Source organism: Mytilus trossulus, chromosome 3, assembly GCF_036588685.1.
Source record: "Mytilus trossulus isolate FHL-02 chromosome 3, PNRI_Mtr1.1.1.hap1, whole genome shotgun sequence".
Lineage (NCBI taxonomy): Eukaryota > Metazoa > Mollusca > Bivalvia > Mytilida > Mytilidae > Mytilus > Mytilus trossulus.
The window spans coordinates 935119-953624 of NC_086375.1; the positions used below are offsets into that span (position 1 = coordinate 935119).

Genomic DNA, 18506 nt, shown 5'->3' on the forward strand with positions numbered 1-18506 from the left:
GTGTATAAATGGATTTTTTAAGGTGATACCCAACACTTTCACTAAAATTAATTTTGCTCGTTTAATATTCATAAAATTTTGTCAAAGTATTTAATTTTGAACCAACCGTTTTGTCAGAAAAATTACACTGGTTCTATTGCAGTTTGACAAACACCAATTTTTATCATGGGGAAGCTTTATATTCCTTTTACAACACAACATCATTAAAATGTTTAGCTAACTTTACAGAGTTATCTCCCTGTAGTCTTAGGTACCACCTTCAAAACCATTTTGTAAAAGATTGGCGTTTTTCAAATTTATTCTATTTTGGTCTTGCTTCAACAATATTTGAAACAGGAAACCAGAAAATTTGTCATATGGAAAAATATTTAAACATCACAAACAAAATTGTATAACGAAACCAGAAATGATTATTATGAGAAAAAAACGTAGATTTTTATCATAACCTTTACCTGAACTCAGGAAACCAGAAAATTTGTCAAATGTAATCTATTTGACAGATCATAAATGGGTTTGTTTAATTAAAGTAACATAATTTTATGACAAGAAATTACTTTGAGCTAAAAATAATAAAACAAATGTATCATAAAATCTCTTCCCTAGCAATTAAGAATGGATATTCCCAAATGTGTGCATGTTCTTGTGTTCAGTCACCTTCTTTATTGAAAATGATGAATTGCAGTCCAAAAAATTGTTGTCCTATATATTTTCATACAAATTTAACTAAATCTTTATATAACTCATACAGTATTTAAGAGCTTGCAGCTGCTACTCAGACTTTATAAAACGTCAACTGTGACTGAGCAGAAAGTTTATTAACCAGGATTAAGGTGGTACCCAACACTTTCACTAAAATTAATTTGGCTCGTTTAATTTTCATGAAAATTTGTCAAAATATTCACTTTGACCCTTTAATAAAAATATAAAAAAAATAAAAATCTTAACCAACCGTTTTGTCAGAAAAATTACACTGGTTATATAGCAGTTTGACAAACATCAATTTTGATAATTTAGAAGCTTAATATTCCTTTTACAACACAACATAATTAAAATGTTTAGCTGACTTTACAGAGTTATCTCCCTGTAAGGTTAGGTACCACCTTAAGTCAAAGATCTTCTCATCCTATTTCTAAAAAAGTTCACCAGAAGATACAAAGACCTAGCTTGTTTATAAATATTCTGCATCAACTTCACAAATTATACATGATGGTCAATTTAAATATAGATTGTCTGTCCACTTTTGTTTGAAGTTGTTTGTCTGTGTAAAAATTGTTTTTTTTTAAACAATTTGTAAGAAATTGCTTTTCAAACTAATTCTTTTTAGATCTTGTTCCAAAAATGTTTGAAAATGAATTTGCAGCTGGAATTTGAGGTAATCAGCAGTAAAAATTACTTTTAATATTCTTTGCAATTAGCCTTCAAAACCAGAAATCTAACTGATGTGGTAAAATAAACATCAGTAGAAAAAGATAATTTATAAATAAGGTCAAGTATGAATCTCATATACTCTAAGCAATAGGTAAACTATATATAGTGTATAAAATGGTTGTTATGTGTATATGAAGTATGTCATATGATGACCTTGACCTCATTTTCATGTTTTGTTGGTCAATGTAACTACTTCAGAATAATTATGTCTATGATGTCAAATTAATTTTACTAAATCTACAAAGACAATTATGGTGAAAATATTTGATTTTGGTTAAATTACGGTGGTTTTTTTTTTAATCAATGAAAATTGGAAATTTTTTATATCAATGTTGTGAATGGAGGAACATTTTTGTCGAGCCTGCAACTTTTATTGCAGAAAGCTTGACATAGGGATAGTGATCCGACACTTGTGTCAGCTCACTTCTTAAAAGCTTTATATTTTAGAAGGTAGAAGACCTGGATGCTTCATACTTTGTATATAGATGCCTCATGTTACGAACTTTCCGTCAGTTTCATGTCTAATGTCCTTGACCTCAGTTTCATGGTTCAGTGACCGCTTGAAAAAAAAGTTCAGATTTTTTGTAATGTTAAATTCTCTCTTATTATAAGTAATAGGATAATTATATTCGGTATGTGCATACCTTGCAAGGTCCTCATGCTAGTCAGACAATTTTCACTTGACCTCAACCTCATTTTATGGATCAGTGAACAAGGTTAAGTTTTTTGTGGTCAAGTCCATATCTCGGATAATATAAGCAATAGGTCTATAATATTCGTTGTATGGAAGGACTGTAAGGTTCACATGTCGAACTGGCAGGTGTCATCCGACCTTGACCTCATTTTCATGGTTTTAAGTGGTTAAAGTTTTTTGTGTTTCGGTCTGTTTTTCTCATATTTTATGCAATAGTTGTTCTATATTTGTTGGAATGATTGTAAGATGTACATGTCTAGTGGGCAGATGTCATATGTCCTTGACCCCATTTTCATGGTTTAGTGGTTAAAGTTAAGTTTTTGAGTTTTGGTCTTTTTATATAATACTGTATGCCATAGGTCAACTATATTTGGTGTATGGAAATATTTTGTTATCTATATGTCTAAACGTTTAGCTGACTTTACAGAGTTATCTCCCTGTAAGGTTAGGTACCACCTTAAGTCAAAGATCTTCTCATCCTATTTCTAAAAAAGTTCACCAGAAGATACAAAGACCTAGCTTGTTTATAAATATTCTGCATCAACTTCACAAATTATACATGATGGTCAATTTAAATATAGATTGTCTGTCCACTTTTGTTTGAAGTTGTTTGTCTGTGTAAAAATTGTTTTTTTTTAAACAATTTGTAAGAAATTGCTTTTCAAACTAATTCTTTTTAGATCTTGTTCCAAAAATGTTTGAAAATGAATTTGCAGCTGGAATTTGAGGTAATCAGCAGTAAAAATTACTTTTAATATTCTTTGCAATTAGCCTTCAAAACCAGAAATCTAACTGATGTAGTAAAATAAACATCAGTAGAAAAAGATAATTTATAAATAAGGTCAAGTATGAATCTCATATACTCTAAGCAATAGGTAAACTATATTTAGTGTATGAAATGGTTGTTATGTGTATATGAAGTATGTCATATGATGACCTTGACCTCATTTTCATGTTTTGTTGGTCAATGTAACTACTTCAGAATAATTATGTCTATGATGTCAAATTAATTTTACTAAATCTACAAAGACAATTATGGTGAAAATATTTGATTTTTGTTAAATTACGGTGGTTTTTTTTTTAATCAATGAAAATTGGAAATTTTTTATATCAATGTTGTGAATGGAGGAACATTTTTGTCGAGCCTGCAACTTTTGTTGCAGAAAGCTTGACATAGGGATAGTGATCCGACGGCAGTGTCAGCTCACTTCTTAAAAGCTTTATATTTTAGAAGGTAGAAGACCTGGATGCTTCATACTTTGTGTATAGATGCCTCATGTTACGAACTTTCCGTCAGTCACATGTCTAATGTCCTTGACCTCAGTTTCATGGTTCAGTGACCGCTTGAAAAAAAAGTTCAGATTTTTTGTAATGTTAAATTCTCTCTTATTATAAGTAATAGGATAATTATATTCGGTATGTGCATACCTTGCAAGGTCCTCATGCTAGTCAGACAATTTTCACTTGACCTCAACCTCATTTTATGGATCAGTGAACAAGGTTAAGTTTTTTGTGGTCAAGTCCATATCTCGGATAATATAAGCAATAGGTCTAGTATATTCGTTGTATGGAAGGACTGTAAGGTTTACATGTCCAACTGGCAGGTGTCATCCGACCTTGACCTCATTTTCATGGTTTTAAGTGGTTAAAGTTTTTTGTGTTTCGGTCTGTTTTTCTCATATTTTATGCAATAGTTGTTCTATATTTGTTGGAATGATTGTAAGATGTACATGTCTAGTGGGCAGATGTCATTTGTCCTTGACCTCATTTTCATGGTTTAGTGGTTAAAGTTAAGTTTTTGAGTTTTGGTCTTTTTATATAATACTATATGCCATAGGTCAACTATATTTGGTGTATGGAAATGTTTTATTATCTATTATGTCAGTTGTGTAGGTTTTATTTGAACTTGACCTCATTTTCATTGTTCATTACTCAGTATTAAGTTTTTGTGTTGGGTTTTTTTTCTTCATAAACTATAAGCAATTAGGTCAACTATATTTGTTGTATGGAATAATTGTTAGCTCTACATGTCTGCCTGGCATTGTTCATCTGACCTTGACCTCATTTTCATGGTTCATTGACATTGGACAATGTTTAGTTATCTTGGTTAATGTTCAGTTTATCCATTTATCTGACAGTTGTAATAAAGCTTTATATTTAGGACTATCAACATAATATCAATGATTAGTATAGAAGGCAAGACATTTCAGTTTATATGCACTCTTGTTTACTACAATGTCTATTTTAAGTAACACACACATGGTTTGTTTAAGAATCTTTATTATGATATCTTTGAAAACAAGAAACTAGAAAATTTGTCATAAAAAATATATAAAACATCACAAACAGGATTGTATAAGGAAATTAGAAGTTGGTATTATGAGATAAAAACAAAGATTTTTATCATTACATATCTAAAATCAGGAAACAAGAAAAAAATGTCAAATGTGTCTATTTCACAGGTCACAAATGGGTTTGTTTATAGAAAATATAGTTATCAAAGCTACCAGGATTATCTGTATTTTCAGGACGAGAAATAAGTTCTTTGAGCTAAAGATTTATAAGATTTTTATTATTAATAAATAGGATAGTGTCAAATATGTTAAATGTAATAAAAATTAGTTTGCAGAGATTTTGTCGATTTTACCCAAAATATGTGCTGAATCATGGTAATTTCACTTGCAACCTCTATTGCTCTTGAAAACATAGTGGTTGTCCCCTAATGTGAAATAAGATTTTGTTGATGGAAGTAAGGTGGCTTTTGCTCCATATTAAAGTTCTCACTTTGACTTTGTGATGAAACAGCAATAAAAGTACTGACTTAAGAAAGCTCATTACATAAGTGGATACTTTTCCACATGGAGGCCCTTGTTGTGATGCTTAAGTAAGTACAAATTCTGTAATTTGTCAGAAAAATAGAATAACAAAAATGCAAAACTGTCCTGTTTGGCAACACTTCTAGGAATTTTGGTCCTCATTTTCGTACTTTTTTTGGACTTTTTAACTCTTTTGGATTGAGCATTACTGATGTGTTCCTTGTAAACAAAATGTGCGACTGGCGTAAATACAAAAATTAGTCCTGGTAATTATGATGAATTTATTTCTCATCTGTGTTCCATTTTTTTTTTTGGTCTATTATGGCTTTAAAAAATTTCTAAAAAAATTATGAATTACAAAATGCAATTTAATTTTGTAAAAACAGAATTATATAGAAGGAAGATCAGAATACAGGCAAGGGAAATAATTACAAACAGTAAATCAGAAACCAGAAACTTGAACAGTATATATTTTGGCCTCATCAGGCTCACTTATGTATGTATTACAGCCTATGTATAATGTCCCTGCATTGTCAATATCTAAAGAGTATGGTAACACAATACCTAACTGATCCTTAGTGTTAATGTAATGAATACACTGTCCCAAAGTGTTCAGGATATGAATCATGTGATGCTCATCATCTGTAACTATAATATTGTCTGATATTGTCACCACTAAATCTGCAGGTTTGAATGTGTGTTCCTTGTTTATATCTGGATTGCCACTATATATCCATCTCACTCCATTAGTTTTATCTAACGCCACTATCCTACCTTCAAAGTCTTTTTTGAGTTGATCAATAACATAAATGTTATCATTGTCTGCAGTGATTCGTCGTGGAACGGTAAATATAGGTCTGCCTTTGGTGTCTGCCTGATACACTTTTTCCTTTTTCCCATCCATATTCATCATGATGACTTGTCTAGGACCATTGACCGGGAATGACTTTGGTTGACTCTCTCTTGTACTCACTAAGAGTTTATGGTCACCTGTTACATGGACAGCAAGGGTTATTAAGGGATTTACACTGTACTTTGTTGATTCCACTTTACTGCTGCTATAGGAAAGTATTTTAAGGTTAGATTCCTTTGTAGATAGGAGGAGGTCATCAGATGGTAGTAATGCCATGTTATATACATCAATCTCAACTGCGAGTACCTCTTGTAATGATTCATTGGTCCTTTTCATGTTTTTTAATTTATGGCTCATAGAATAACTGATCCACATTGATGCATCACTGCAACAGACTAAATTTTCAACATTTGGAAGTGTTGTTTTGTATTGTTTTATCACTTTAAATTCAAATTGCTTTTTGTCATCATTAGTTTCCACTAATGACCCAAATTGGAATTCTTTAACTTCTAGTTTTTGAGGCACAAATGTTGGTAGCTTTTTAAATGTAGTTTTGACATGCTCTATGGTTTGGTTTCTTGAAGTTTTCTCTTCTGAATATATACTGAAAATTTTATTAGCATTATTTGAATTGAAGGCTTGGCTTAAATTGTTCCTTCTAAGATTTAAATCTTTGTTGGTCTTCTCTGATCTGTTTTTGGCATCATTCACTGAGTCCGTCAGCATTTCCTTTCTTTGATCAAGTTCTTTCATAAGTTTACTTGTATGTTTTTCAACTTCATCCTTTAAATATTTTTCGTGGCTATTAATTTTCTGTTTTTCTAATTCATATTTTGAATCTTCTGTAGATTTTAAAATTCCAAATTTACGTAATTCTGTTTCATTTTGACCTACTTCCTTTTCAATCTCAGAATCAATCTTTTTCAAAGATTTTAATGTAAGTTCATATCCTTCAGCTAATTCAATCATCTTGTGTTTGTTATGAATTTTTGTAATACACAAAGGGCAGACAACTACTTCACATGATTGACAATATAAACAACAGTTTTGGCCTGCATGAATTCCGCACAGAATGTTGCTAAAATCTGGTTTATCCATGGTTTGTTTTTGATGAGAGGCTATATCCTTAATGTCTATTATGGTATGCTGGTCTGTAGATTTTACTTTCTCATGAAGTCTCTGACATTTTGTACATAAGAGAAAGTCACACTGTATGCATTTCCATTTGATATCACTGGACTCTTCACACATCTGGCAGGATATTGGAACTTGTCCCTTCTGAAATGATTTGGATAACGCCATTATGGTGATTGTTTGATCAAAGACCGTCTGCTTGATTATTTTGGTTGTCAAAATACTACCCTGGTGTTCTTTTACCTGTATTGACCAAGATAATTGTTATATGTCAAGGTTATATGTTGTAAGGTAATATTTTGTCATTTAAAAAACTTTTTACATTCGATGGGTACATTCTGTTTAAATTATATTCTATAGAAGTACTAAAAATATAAATTCTCTGTTTTGAATTCTTTATATATATGTATTTAAATATAAATGTTATTCTTAAAAATCAACCATGTCTGTAATATATATTTGTGTATTACAAGGTTGGTTGGGGTTTTGTTGCTTAGTCTTTAGTTTTCTATGTTGTGTTTTGTGTATTATTGTATTTCTGTTTGTCATCTTATATTTTTTAGCCATGGCGTTGTCAGTTTATTTTCAACTAATGAGTTTGAATCTCCCTCTGGTATCTTTCTCCCCTCTTTAGCATTTTGTACCTTTTCTAGTCAAATAATTACTTTTGCAGTTATCATGCAACGCAGGTATATTCACAGAAGAATTTTGTTAACATATACTTGAATATTTATATTGGTATGTTTGTTTAAACTTATAGTCAATATAACAGATTATATGCATATGTAATACAAGTGTGAGGTTTTAATAGCTATCTATTAAACCAGATTTAATAAACCGTTTTCTACTTGAGCATGTTGGGTAAATGCCTGTACCACATCAGGAATATGACAGTTGATTTCCATCTGATTGATGTGTTTGAGCTTTTGATTTTGTCATATTATAAAAGACTTTTTTTTTAGTTTTGGTCTTTTTTTTATATTATAAAAGACTTCCTGTTTTGAATTTTCCTTGGAGTTTTGTAATTTGGTTTGTTTTTTGTGAAAGTCCCATTTAATAATTTAGCCATTTGATTCTGGACTTTCCATAAACTTTCCTCAGTATTCCTTAGTTAGGAATTTTTGTGATTTTACTTTTGACAAAAATTAGTTGAGTTACTGTGTTTTTAAACACCTATAATTCCAATTGCATCAATCAGTGGAATGATGAAGTAGTATTAGACCGTTGGTGTTTCTGTTTGAATGGTTTTACACTAGTAATGTTGGGGTCCTTTATAGCTTGTTGTTCGGTGTGAGCCAAGGCTCCATGTTGAAGACCATACATTGACCTTTAATGGTTTACTTTTTTTAAATTGTTATTTGGATGGAGAGTTGTCTCATTGGCACTCACACCACATCTTTTTATATCAGAGCTCCAGATAAGCTGCGTATTTGCGTGATCACGCAATACAAATAATAAAAAACCCAATGCAATTGCCCATTTCAGGGTTTAATAACCCAATTAATTCAAAGGAAACCCAATTATATACCAAAACCATGAGTTCTCAACCCTTTTATTGGCTACCGTTTGCGTTATTTACCCTTATCTGTTTACAGTCATCGCGAAAATCTATTTTTATAATATTTATAATTGGAAATTTCCTTTCGTTCTAAAAATAGATCCCTACATCAAGCTAAAATGGGTCCCTGTTGGAGTTTTCTCTTGCTCAATAGGTACACGTGTTTTTGAAAACATTTCAATCTTCTCAGCGTTTATCCAATTAGTGCGTGTCATGTTGTCATATTTTTTTCGCATTGCTCGGGAATTATCATAACATACATTGAATTAAAACGAAAGTGAATGTCCGGTAAAATATTGAATAGAAGCATGTTTTCTGCTTCTTTTGAAAAGCTGAGGGAAAGTTATGATGATAACAAGACTCAGCCAGTGTTTCAGGAAGCGTCCATCGAAAGCACGGGCGTGTGTGCGTACCTTAACGAGAACATTGCTAATAAACACGGGGTTTCGTCAAAAACAAAATCAGTTGGAAAAAGTGAAATGGCCAAATCAATTATGACATGATATAGCATCAGAAACCAAAATTTCTAATAAAAGACAACTAAACCCAGATTTATGTAAATTGAATAAAACAAAAACATTCAAGTATAATTAGAGTTTTTATACTATTTTCTTTCTTCATTTTAAGGTTAATTAATGATTACACACACAGGCACTGGTCTCACAATTTATTATATAAAGGTATAAGACGAGTGCCTGTGAATACACACATCCGTTTTTGTGAGAAAATACAAAAATGGCCGAAGGTTTGAAACAGGACACAAATTAATGCTACAATTGCTCCTCAGTGAATAAACCAAATAAAACAGATAGCAAATAACCCTAACCCTTACCCTAAACCAAATAAAACAGCTAAACAAAGAAAGAAACATATTTAAGATGGAAAAAAAATCTGGGGTTGATATTGCCTAAATATTAATATTGTGTTGATGAAAAAACCCAATACATTAAGGAGCTTGGTGGTGAAAAACCCAATTTGGTATCAACTTGAGGGGTGAATTGGAATTGATAATGCAATTAAAAACCTTTATCACCCAATTATATAAGAAAATGGTGGGTAAAAAGCCCAATTTGTGAATTATTATCTGGAGCTCTGTATATCTAGTCTATTTATACCTCTGAGCTAATATAATTGGAAGTAACTGTTTTAGAGGTTCTTGCATTTTTATATAAGAACATGATAACTTATGTCAGATAATGCAAGATAATTTAAAAAAAAAATCTTTTTCAGTTTTGTTTTTTATAGCATTGGGTTATATAAACCATTCTTTTTTTGTTTAAATCTTGTTGATCCAGCTTACAGTTGCAATATAATATAAAGGAAAATTACAAATGTATGCAATAACCGTTTTATTTTAGCATATAAAATATTGTTAATACAGAAATTATTGCAAGGTTTTTATTAATGTGATTAATGTGACTTTTAGTGAGGATGACTATAGTAAGAACTCATTCCAATATCTGGAACATAAATATAAGAAGATCTGGTATAGGTGCTAATAAGATAACTCTCCATTCAAGTCGCAATGTGTAAATAGACCTGTATGCAGGTTTTTTTCAAAATTGCAATAATTAAAATCACATTTTTTGTCCATTCTTGAAAAAGTTGCAGTAATAATGATGCAGTAATTTCTGAATTTAAAGTACTTGATAGTTCAGTTTATTCCTTTACCATTACAAACAGGTTTGGCAAATGTCCAACTCATCATAAAAGAGGGACTAAAGATACCAAAGGGACAGTCAAACTCATAAATCAAAAATAACGCTATGACTAAAAATGAAAAAGACAAACAGATAAACAATAGTACACATGACACAACATAGAAAACTAAAGAATAAACAACAAAACCCCTCCAAAAACTAGGGGTGATCTCAGGTGCTCAGGACGGGTAAGCAGATCCTGCTCCACATGTGTCACCCATCGTGTTGCTAATGTGATAACAAATACAGTAAATAGTCTAATTCGGTACAGGTCACATTCATGAAAGGGAAGGGGATTGTAGTTACGACATAAGAACATATCCAATATCATGTGTGAAACGGTTATTCCATAAGGGTCAACTAACTCGTGATGGTGCTCGTAAAATTTACGAAGGGATGATTTCAACTTCACCATTTGGAACTCTTGGTTTGATAGCTTCCTTGTGAACAGCAACCATCTATCAAAGAAATCATGATAGTAAATACAAGCCAGGGAATATCATATCAATAGGGAGATATATACTCTGTTTTTCAAAAACAATGTATGATTATTGCTCAAAACTTTACACTCTTCTTACTTATATTAATCTAAAGATCTGTTTACTTTTTGATGGTGATTAAAAAAATTATTTTTGAGTTTTTGAAAAAGAAAAAAAAAGGGGGGAGGGGATTTTTACTTGTTAGCTAACTTCTTTAAAGCTTTATATTTTAGAAGGAAGAAGACCCGGATACTTTGTTTTTAGATGCATCTGGTAACAAATTTTTGACAGTCACATGTCCAATGTCCTTGACCTCATTTTCATGGTTCAGTGACTACTTGAAAAAAAAAGTTCAGATTTTTTGTAATGTTTAATTCTCTCTTATTATAAGTAATAGGATAACTTTATTTGGGATGCGCCTGCTTTACAAGGTCCTCATGTCAGCCAGTTTTTACTGACCTAGACCTCATTTCATGAATCAGTTAAGTTTTGGTGGTCAAGTCCATATCTCAGATACTGCATACAAATGAATAATATATTTGGTGTATGGAGGGACCGAAAGGTGTACACTCCAACTGGCAGGTGTCATCTGACCTTGACCTCATTTTCATGGTTCAGTGGTTATAGTTTAGTTTTTGTGTTTTAGTCTGTTTTTCTTATACTTTATGCAATATGTCTACTATATTTGGTGTATGGAATGTTTGCATGGTGTACATGTTTAGCTGACTGGTGTCATCTGACCTTGACCTCATTTTTATGGTTCAGTGGTCAAAATTAAGTTTTTGAGTTTTGGTCTATTTTTCTAATGCTATATGCAATAGGTCAACTATATTTAGTGTATGGAAATATGTTATGATCTAAATGTCAGTCGCACAGGTTTTATTTGACCTCATTTTCAGGGTTCATTGCTAAGTGTTAAGTATTAATGTTTTGGTCTGTTTTTCTTAATTTATAAGCAATAGGTCAACTATATTGTTGTATGGAAGAATTGTTAGCTGTACATGTCTGCCTGGAATGGTTCAACTGACCTTGACCTCATTTTCATGGTTTATTGATCAATGTTTTCTTTTCTTGGTTAATGTTGAGTTTATGTGACAGTTGTAATAAAGCTTTATATTTAGGACTATCAACATAATAACAATGATTAGTAAAGAAGGCGAGACATTTCAGCGTGTGCACACTTTTGTTTAACATTTTGTGCTGTATGTTTTGATAATACACACAGGTGACAGGCATATCATGAACTCATGAAGCAGCTGTTTATTATTGTTGGTTACATTAGAAGCTAGTGAAAGGATATTTTGCTCCATGTTAAAGACTTTACTGTAACTTTGAGATGTCCTCATTTCCTTGAATGTGACATTACTGAATTGAACTTATCACTGGTGTTGGTTCTTAAATGAGTAGTACAATGTGTGCAACATGTGGAGCAGAATCTGCTTTCCCTTTAGGAGCAGCTAAGTTCACCTGTAGATTTTGGTTTGGTTGTATTACTATAAGTTATCAATGTTGTGTTTTGTAGACTGCTGTTGGTCATTTTCCTTTTTTTTCACAGCATTGTCAGTTTGTGACAAAAGTCTCTGTTTGCAAGGCAAAGGTATTACTTTGTGAATGGTGTAAACTTTTTGTTTACAGCTTTATATTTTAGAAGTTAGGATACCTTGATACTTAATGCCTTGTATGGAGATACTTTATGTTATGACATAGACATCTGTCATATGATCTTTGTACTTGAACTCATTTTCATGGTTTAAAGACTGCTTGATTGATTGTCATGTAAATTTCTCACTTGTTATGAGTAATAGGATGACTTTATTTAGTAATTTGGTTACTTGCAATGTCTACATGTCTAAACAATTGCCCTAACCTTGACCTCATTTTAAGTATAATGAGCAAGGTTAAAGTTACGTGATTAGGTGTTTCTCAGATCTATCAAGCATTGATCAACTGTATATGGTGTATTGTAATTGGTACATGTTAGTCTGGTAGGTATTCTGACTTTGACCTCATTTTCATGGCTCATTGGTCAATGTTAAGTTTTATGTTAATTTCTGTTTTTTTCGAGTACTAAAAGCAATAGATCATTGATATTTGGTGTATGGAATGATTGTAAGAAGTTCATGTCAATCTGGCAGGTTTTATCTTACCTTCATCTCATTTTCATGGTTCATTGGTCAATGTTATATTTTTGTGTTTAAGTCTATTTGTATTTGACTGCAAAAAAGTTTTGGGTTCTTATAATGCTATGATGTTGTCAGTGTCGCGGTCAGTGTTGATTCTGAAGACACATTTGGTTTCCAGACAATCACTTTAGTTAAAGTGAGTGGATCTTTATGAAATTTACAATAAGGTGCAATACCACAAAAGGAGGGTTGGGATTGCTTTTTGGGGTTATGATACAAAAGGTTAAGGAATTTGGTCCAAAAAATGGCCAAAAACAAGCATTTTTGTAGTTTCTGGACAATGACATTTATTTTGTGTCATAAACCTATATTATGTCAATTATTTTATTAAGAACTATGCTGAGTAGATCCAACTATAGTTATACATTTCTCTCTGGCAGGTACCATTTGAACTTGACCCCATTTTCAGGATTCATTGGTCATTCTAAGGTTTTTGTGTTTTGGTCATTTTACAGTAATCAATATGTCAACTATATGTGGTGTATGGAATGATTGTAAGATATACATGTCTTTTATCTGACAGGATTTATCTGATCCTCCCCTCATTGTCATGATTTTTTTTAAATATTAAGTTTATGTGATACTTGTAGTTAAACCTTTATCTTCTAGACCTTTAACATAAAAGCAATGGTCAGTAAAGGATTTCAGCCATATCAATGTGTGCACTCTTGCTGCATCTGCCTATTATCTTGACATAGATAACTAAAAATCAAAAATGATCAGCAGGTTGAGATCTACATGTCAGGAAGGACAAAATTGTCACTAAAATTACACTAAACTCTCCATAGGAGTAATTGCCTTTAATGATGGTTTTTACCCATTTTTGCAATTTGAAGGTTAAACAGAATAGTACCATATTCAAATATGTACTTGGAAGTAAATTTGAAGATATTTTCTTTGGTTATAGATAATTTAGACAAGTGAATGCACTGACTTGCCCCTAGTAAAAAAAAGCTGTGAATAAATAAAAGTCTTTCAAAGTTCTCTCATTTTTATATTTGTTTAATATTGGCCTTAGAAATTAACCAAATAATTTATGAATTTGAATTTTATTTTAATTTTGTAAATACATGCAAAGGAACAGAAGGATGATCTAAATACCAATTAGGGAAGTAATCAAAATCAGAATCCAGAAACTTGAACAGTATATATTTTGGCCTCTTCAGGTTCACTTTGGTATCTACAACAGCCTATGTATAGTGTTCCTGTATTATCCATGTCTATAGAGCATGGACAATGAATGCATAACTGTTCAATAGTGTTAAGATAATGAATACACTGTCCTGAAGTATTGATAATATGAATTATGTCATTACTCATATCTGTAACTACAATATTGGTTGAATTTGAAGCCACTAAATCTTTAGGTTTGAATGTTAGTTCCTTGTTGGTATCTGAATTTCCACTATAAATAAAGGCAACAGTAGTATACAGCTGTTCAAAACTCATAAATCCATGGACAAGAAACAAAATCGGGGCAACAAACCAAAACTGAGGGAAACGCATTAAATATAAGAGGAGAACAACGACACAACACCGAAACGGACCAAGCAACAGACAATACACCACGAGAATAACAAATATAACATCAAACCCACCTTACTCCATTGGTTGTATTTAACGCCACTATCCTTCCACTCAGCTTTTCATCTAGAGTGTCAATGACATAAATGTTCTTGTTATTGTCTGTTGTTATTCTAAAGGGAACAGTAAAAATCAGTCTCCCTTTGTTGTCTGTGTGGTAGACTTTTTCCTTTTTTCCATCAATATTCATCATGATAACTTGTCTTGGGCCATTGACAGGGAAGGAGTTTGGTTGGTTTTCTCTTGTACCCACTAAGATTTTATGATCAACTGTTACATGGACAGCAAGAGTTACTGATGGCTTCACTTTGTACTTTGTTGGTTCCAATTTACTGCTCCTATTGGAAAGTATTTTAAGGCTAGATTCCTTTAAAGAAAGAAGTAGGCCACCTGGTGGTAATGATGTCATGTTATACACATGTTTCTTAAAAATGTGCAAATTATTTAATGATTCATCTGATAGTTTCAGCATTTGTAGTTCATAATTTGGAAAACCAGACATCAATATATCTGCATCATCAATGCAGACTAAATTTTCAACAATTGGAAGCTTTGTTTTATATTGTTTTATCACTTTAAATTCAAATTGCTTTTTGTCCTCATTAGTTTCTACTAATGACCCAAATTTGAATTCTTTAACTTCTAGTTTTTGGGGCACAAATGTTGGTAGCTTTTTAAATGTAGTTTCGACATGCTCTATGGTTGGATTTCTTGAAGTTTTCTCCTCTGAATATATGCTGAAAATTTTATTTGCATTGTAAGAATTTATAGCCTGGATTAAATTCTTCTTTCTGAAGTTTAAATCTTTGTTGATCTTGTCTGATCCATTTTCTGCATCATTCACTGATTTCACAAGGATCTCCTTTCTCTGATCCAGTTCTTTCATAAGTTTATTGGTATGCTTTTTGACTTCATCCATTAATACTTTTTCTCGGCTCAGAATTTTCTGCTTTTCTGATTCATATTTTGAATCTTCAGAAGATTTGAATCAATCAATCTAATTCAATCATCTTGTGTTTTTCATGTTTTTTTGTAATACATAAAGGGCAGACAACTACTTCACAAGATTGGCAAAATAAACAACAGTTTTGATCTGCATGAATTTCACATGGAATGTTACTAAAATCTAGTTTATCCTTGCTTTGTTGCTGATAAGTAGCAATGTCCTTAATGTCTATTATGGTATGCTGGTCAGTCGATTTCACTTTTTTATGTAGTGTTTGACATTTTGTACACAAGAGAAAGTCACACAGTAAACATTTCCATTTAATCTCATTAGATTCCTCACACATCTGACAGGACATTGGAACTTGTCCACTCTGAAGAGATTTTGATAGTGCCATCATGTGGATTTTAAGTTTTTGAATGTTAATTTTAACTTTAATTTTGTTCACGCTACACAAGAGGAAACGTATATCACATGATTATTTTAGTACTTTTTCTCAGTACAGCAGCATTTGATATCCTGTTAATCTTTTAAATGATTATAGCTACCTCTAAAATATCTGTCCATACGATATGATATACTAACAGGAAATATTTTTAAAAAAAAATAGATTCTATCAATGTACCGAGAATGAAAGTTGAATCCTCAATTAACCTTCATAAAACAGAGATCTTAAATTGTGAACTAAAATAAACATAAGAAAACAAATAATATATGATTTTATCTGATTTCCCTGTAAATATGTTACATTGACCTTAGTCTTATTCCCTGACAACAATTAATGAATTTTATAAAAAATGTATAATAAAGTATAAGAAAATTATTAATAGTATTTACAACTATTTCTTGTTAATGTTTATTGAGTATTGTTTGTCCTTTTTTGTAAATCTTTTTTTTTTTGGTTGTTGGTGATTTGTTTTGTTAGTTATTTGTTTCAATATGCTTGTAAATTTCTGTCAAGTATGCAATCACAATCCAAATTCAGAACAGCTTTAATGTTTAACGTAGTGTCCATTGTAGTTCAATTGTTCAGGGGTCAACCTCTGCAGGAAATCAGCATTCGAAAATTTGTGGCATCTGAGATTAACTCAATTCAACAATTCACCTTAACATATTATTGAATGACCTCTCACAGAACTGTTACCAAGAAATGCCTTTACACTCCCTTTCTTTCCAGATAGGTAGGTTTAGGATATATTTTTCATTGTCAATCTGACCTGTGAGGGAGGTTGGTGAGTGACTTTGCAACTTGAGGCCTTATTTAAGAAGATCTCATGACATGGAACTATAAATGTCCAAAACCAGATCAGTAATTAGTTTCATAGTTAACTTTAAAAGTGACCTAGTGACAAGCAGTAACATTTATATCATGTAAAAACTAAGACTTTTATCATAAAATCTGTGAAAACAGGAAACCTGAAAAATTTGTCAAATGTAAATCTATTTGAAACGTATCAAACAGGATTGTAAAAGGAAACAGACAAAGGAGTAGGTCCGGTAAGAGCCCTTTTTGGCCCCAAAATATATCAGTTTTACAAAATTGTTAAAATGTAAACTTTTAGTTATTTATTGGATAGTGGAATGGTTCTGCTACATGAATATGGGCTGTTTTTGACAATACAATGCACATATATTGAGTACTAGCACCATTAAGTCATGCTAAATTACTGAAATCTTCACAATTCCAGCATTTTAGTTAAATTTTAGACGGTTTCCGTGTAAAGCGAAAGTGGCCGCATTAGTGTTCACTCAAAATATTGAAATGGAAGTTGTATTTGATGATAATACATAACATATAAAGATTGAGGATGAACACGGATGCGGCCACTTTCATTTTTGACAAAAACCATCTGAAAAGAGACATTTTTTGGCATATTTGGTAGATTTTTCATATTTAAGCTTCAATCGGGTAGTTTTTAATAACTGAATGAGTTAAAATCTTTCTCAAAAATTAATTAATCAAATGAAATAGACACTTAAGTGTTTAAAAAGTGGTAAAAATCTTTCGTCAGACAAATCTGAAATTTGAGGCCAAAATTGGTCCTTACTGGACCTACTCCTTTCATGATTATATGATAAGAAACTAGTACTTTGAGCCAAGTTTTAATCACAAAATCTCTGAAAATATGAAAACTGAAAATATGTCAATTGTAATGCAAATAAACTTGAAGATGTTTTGTTAATATTACCTGAAATATAAACTGAATGATGGTATTTCCACTTACAAATGTGTGCATTTTTTTGCAATCAGCAAGGTTTTCATTGAAAATTTAATGCAGTCACTCCTCCCCTATTAGATGTCCTATCAAATATCTACTTTTCAACCAAGATTTCTAATATATGTCTTGATGTGCCCCTTCATTATTTTTTATTTTTAATTCTTTCTACATGTTACAGTGAGAATGTCTGGCGATAAGTTATAGGATTTTTTGGACTAATTCGCTCAATATCATTTATTTTTATTAATTTGTCGACATTAGACTTTAGCTTATAATACACACCAGCATGAACATAATGTTCTTCAATGCTCAGAATTCAAAGAAGCATGATAGACATTAAGAAAAGAATTTTGTATAAAGTGAGGCAAGAATTGGATACTGACAGTCGCTTTAATTATTTTCGTCAGTACCAAATTGAATATATCTTTGTAGATATTTGATTTTCGGTTTTTGCCAATGTCTGCATATAAAAAGCCTTTTGAAAATTTGTATATCACTGAACATTAAAATTTGGGGTTCACCTGCACCAACAAAACCCAAAAAAAGTGTTATCCATTGAAAAATAAAGAAAAGTAAAATCACCAAAATACTTAACTCACAGAAAAACTCGAGATCAAAATGGAAAGTCCCTAATCAAATGGCAAAATCAAAAGGCTCAAACACTTTAAACAAATTGAATAAGTGGCATATTCCTGATAATTGTACAGGCAATTCTTTATGCAGAAAACAGTAGATTAAATCTTGTTTTATATCTAGCTAAACCTTGTATGACAGTTGCATAAAATCCCATTTTATTGACAACATTGTGTGAAAAAAACAAACAAACCTAATATGTAAAAAAAAAAAAAAATAGTGAAGGGAACAGCAGTCAACTTCATATGTATAATAATCTTAATCTTGATTAAACAAAGA

At 31.4% G+C, this 18506-nt stretch overlaps 1 protein-coding gene across 1 annotated transcript in view; it reads left to right on the plus strand.

Moving 5' to 3' along the window:
- Nucleotides 1-18506, plus strand: part of LOC134709808 (tRNA (32-2'-O)-methyltransferase regulator THADA-like) — a 92275-nt gene that overhangs the window by 13196 nt on the left and 60573 nt on the right. The gene's annotated exons all lie outside the window — the stretch shown is intronic.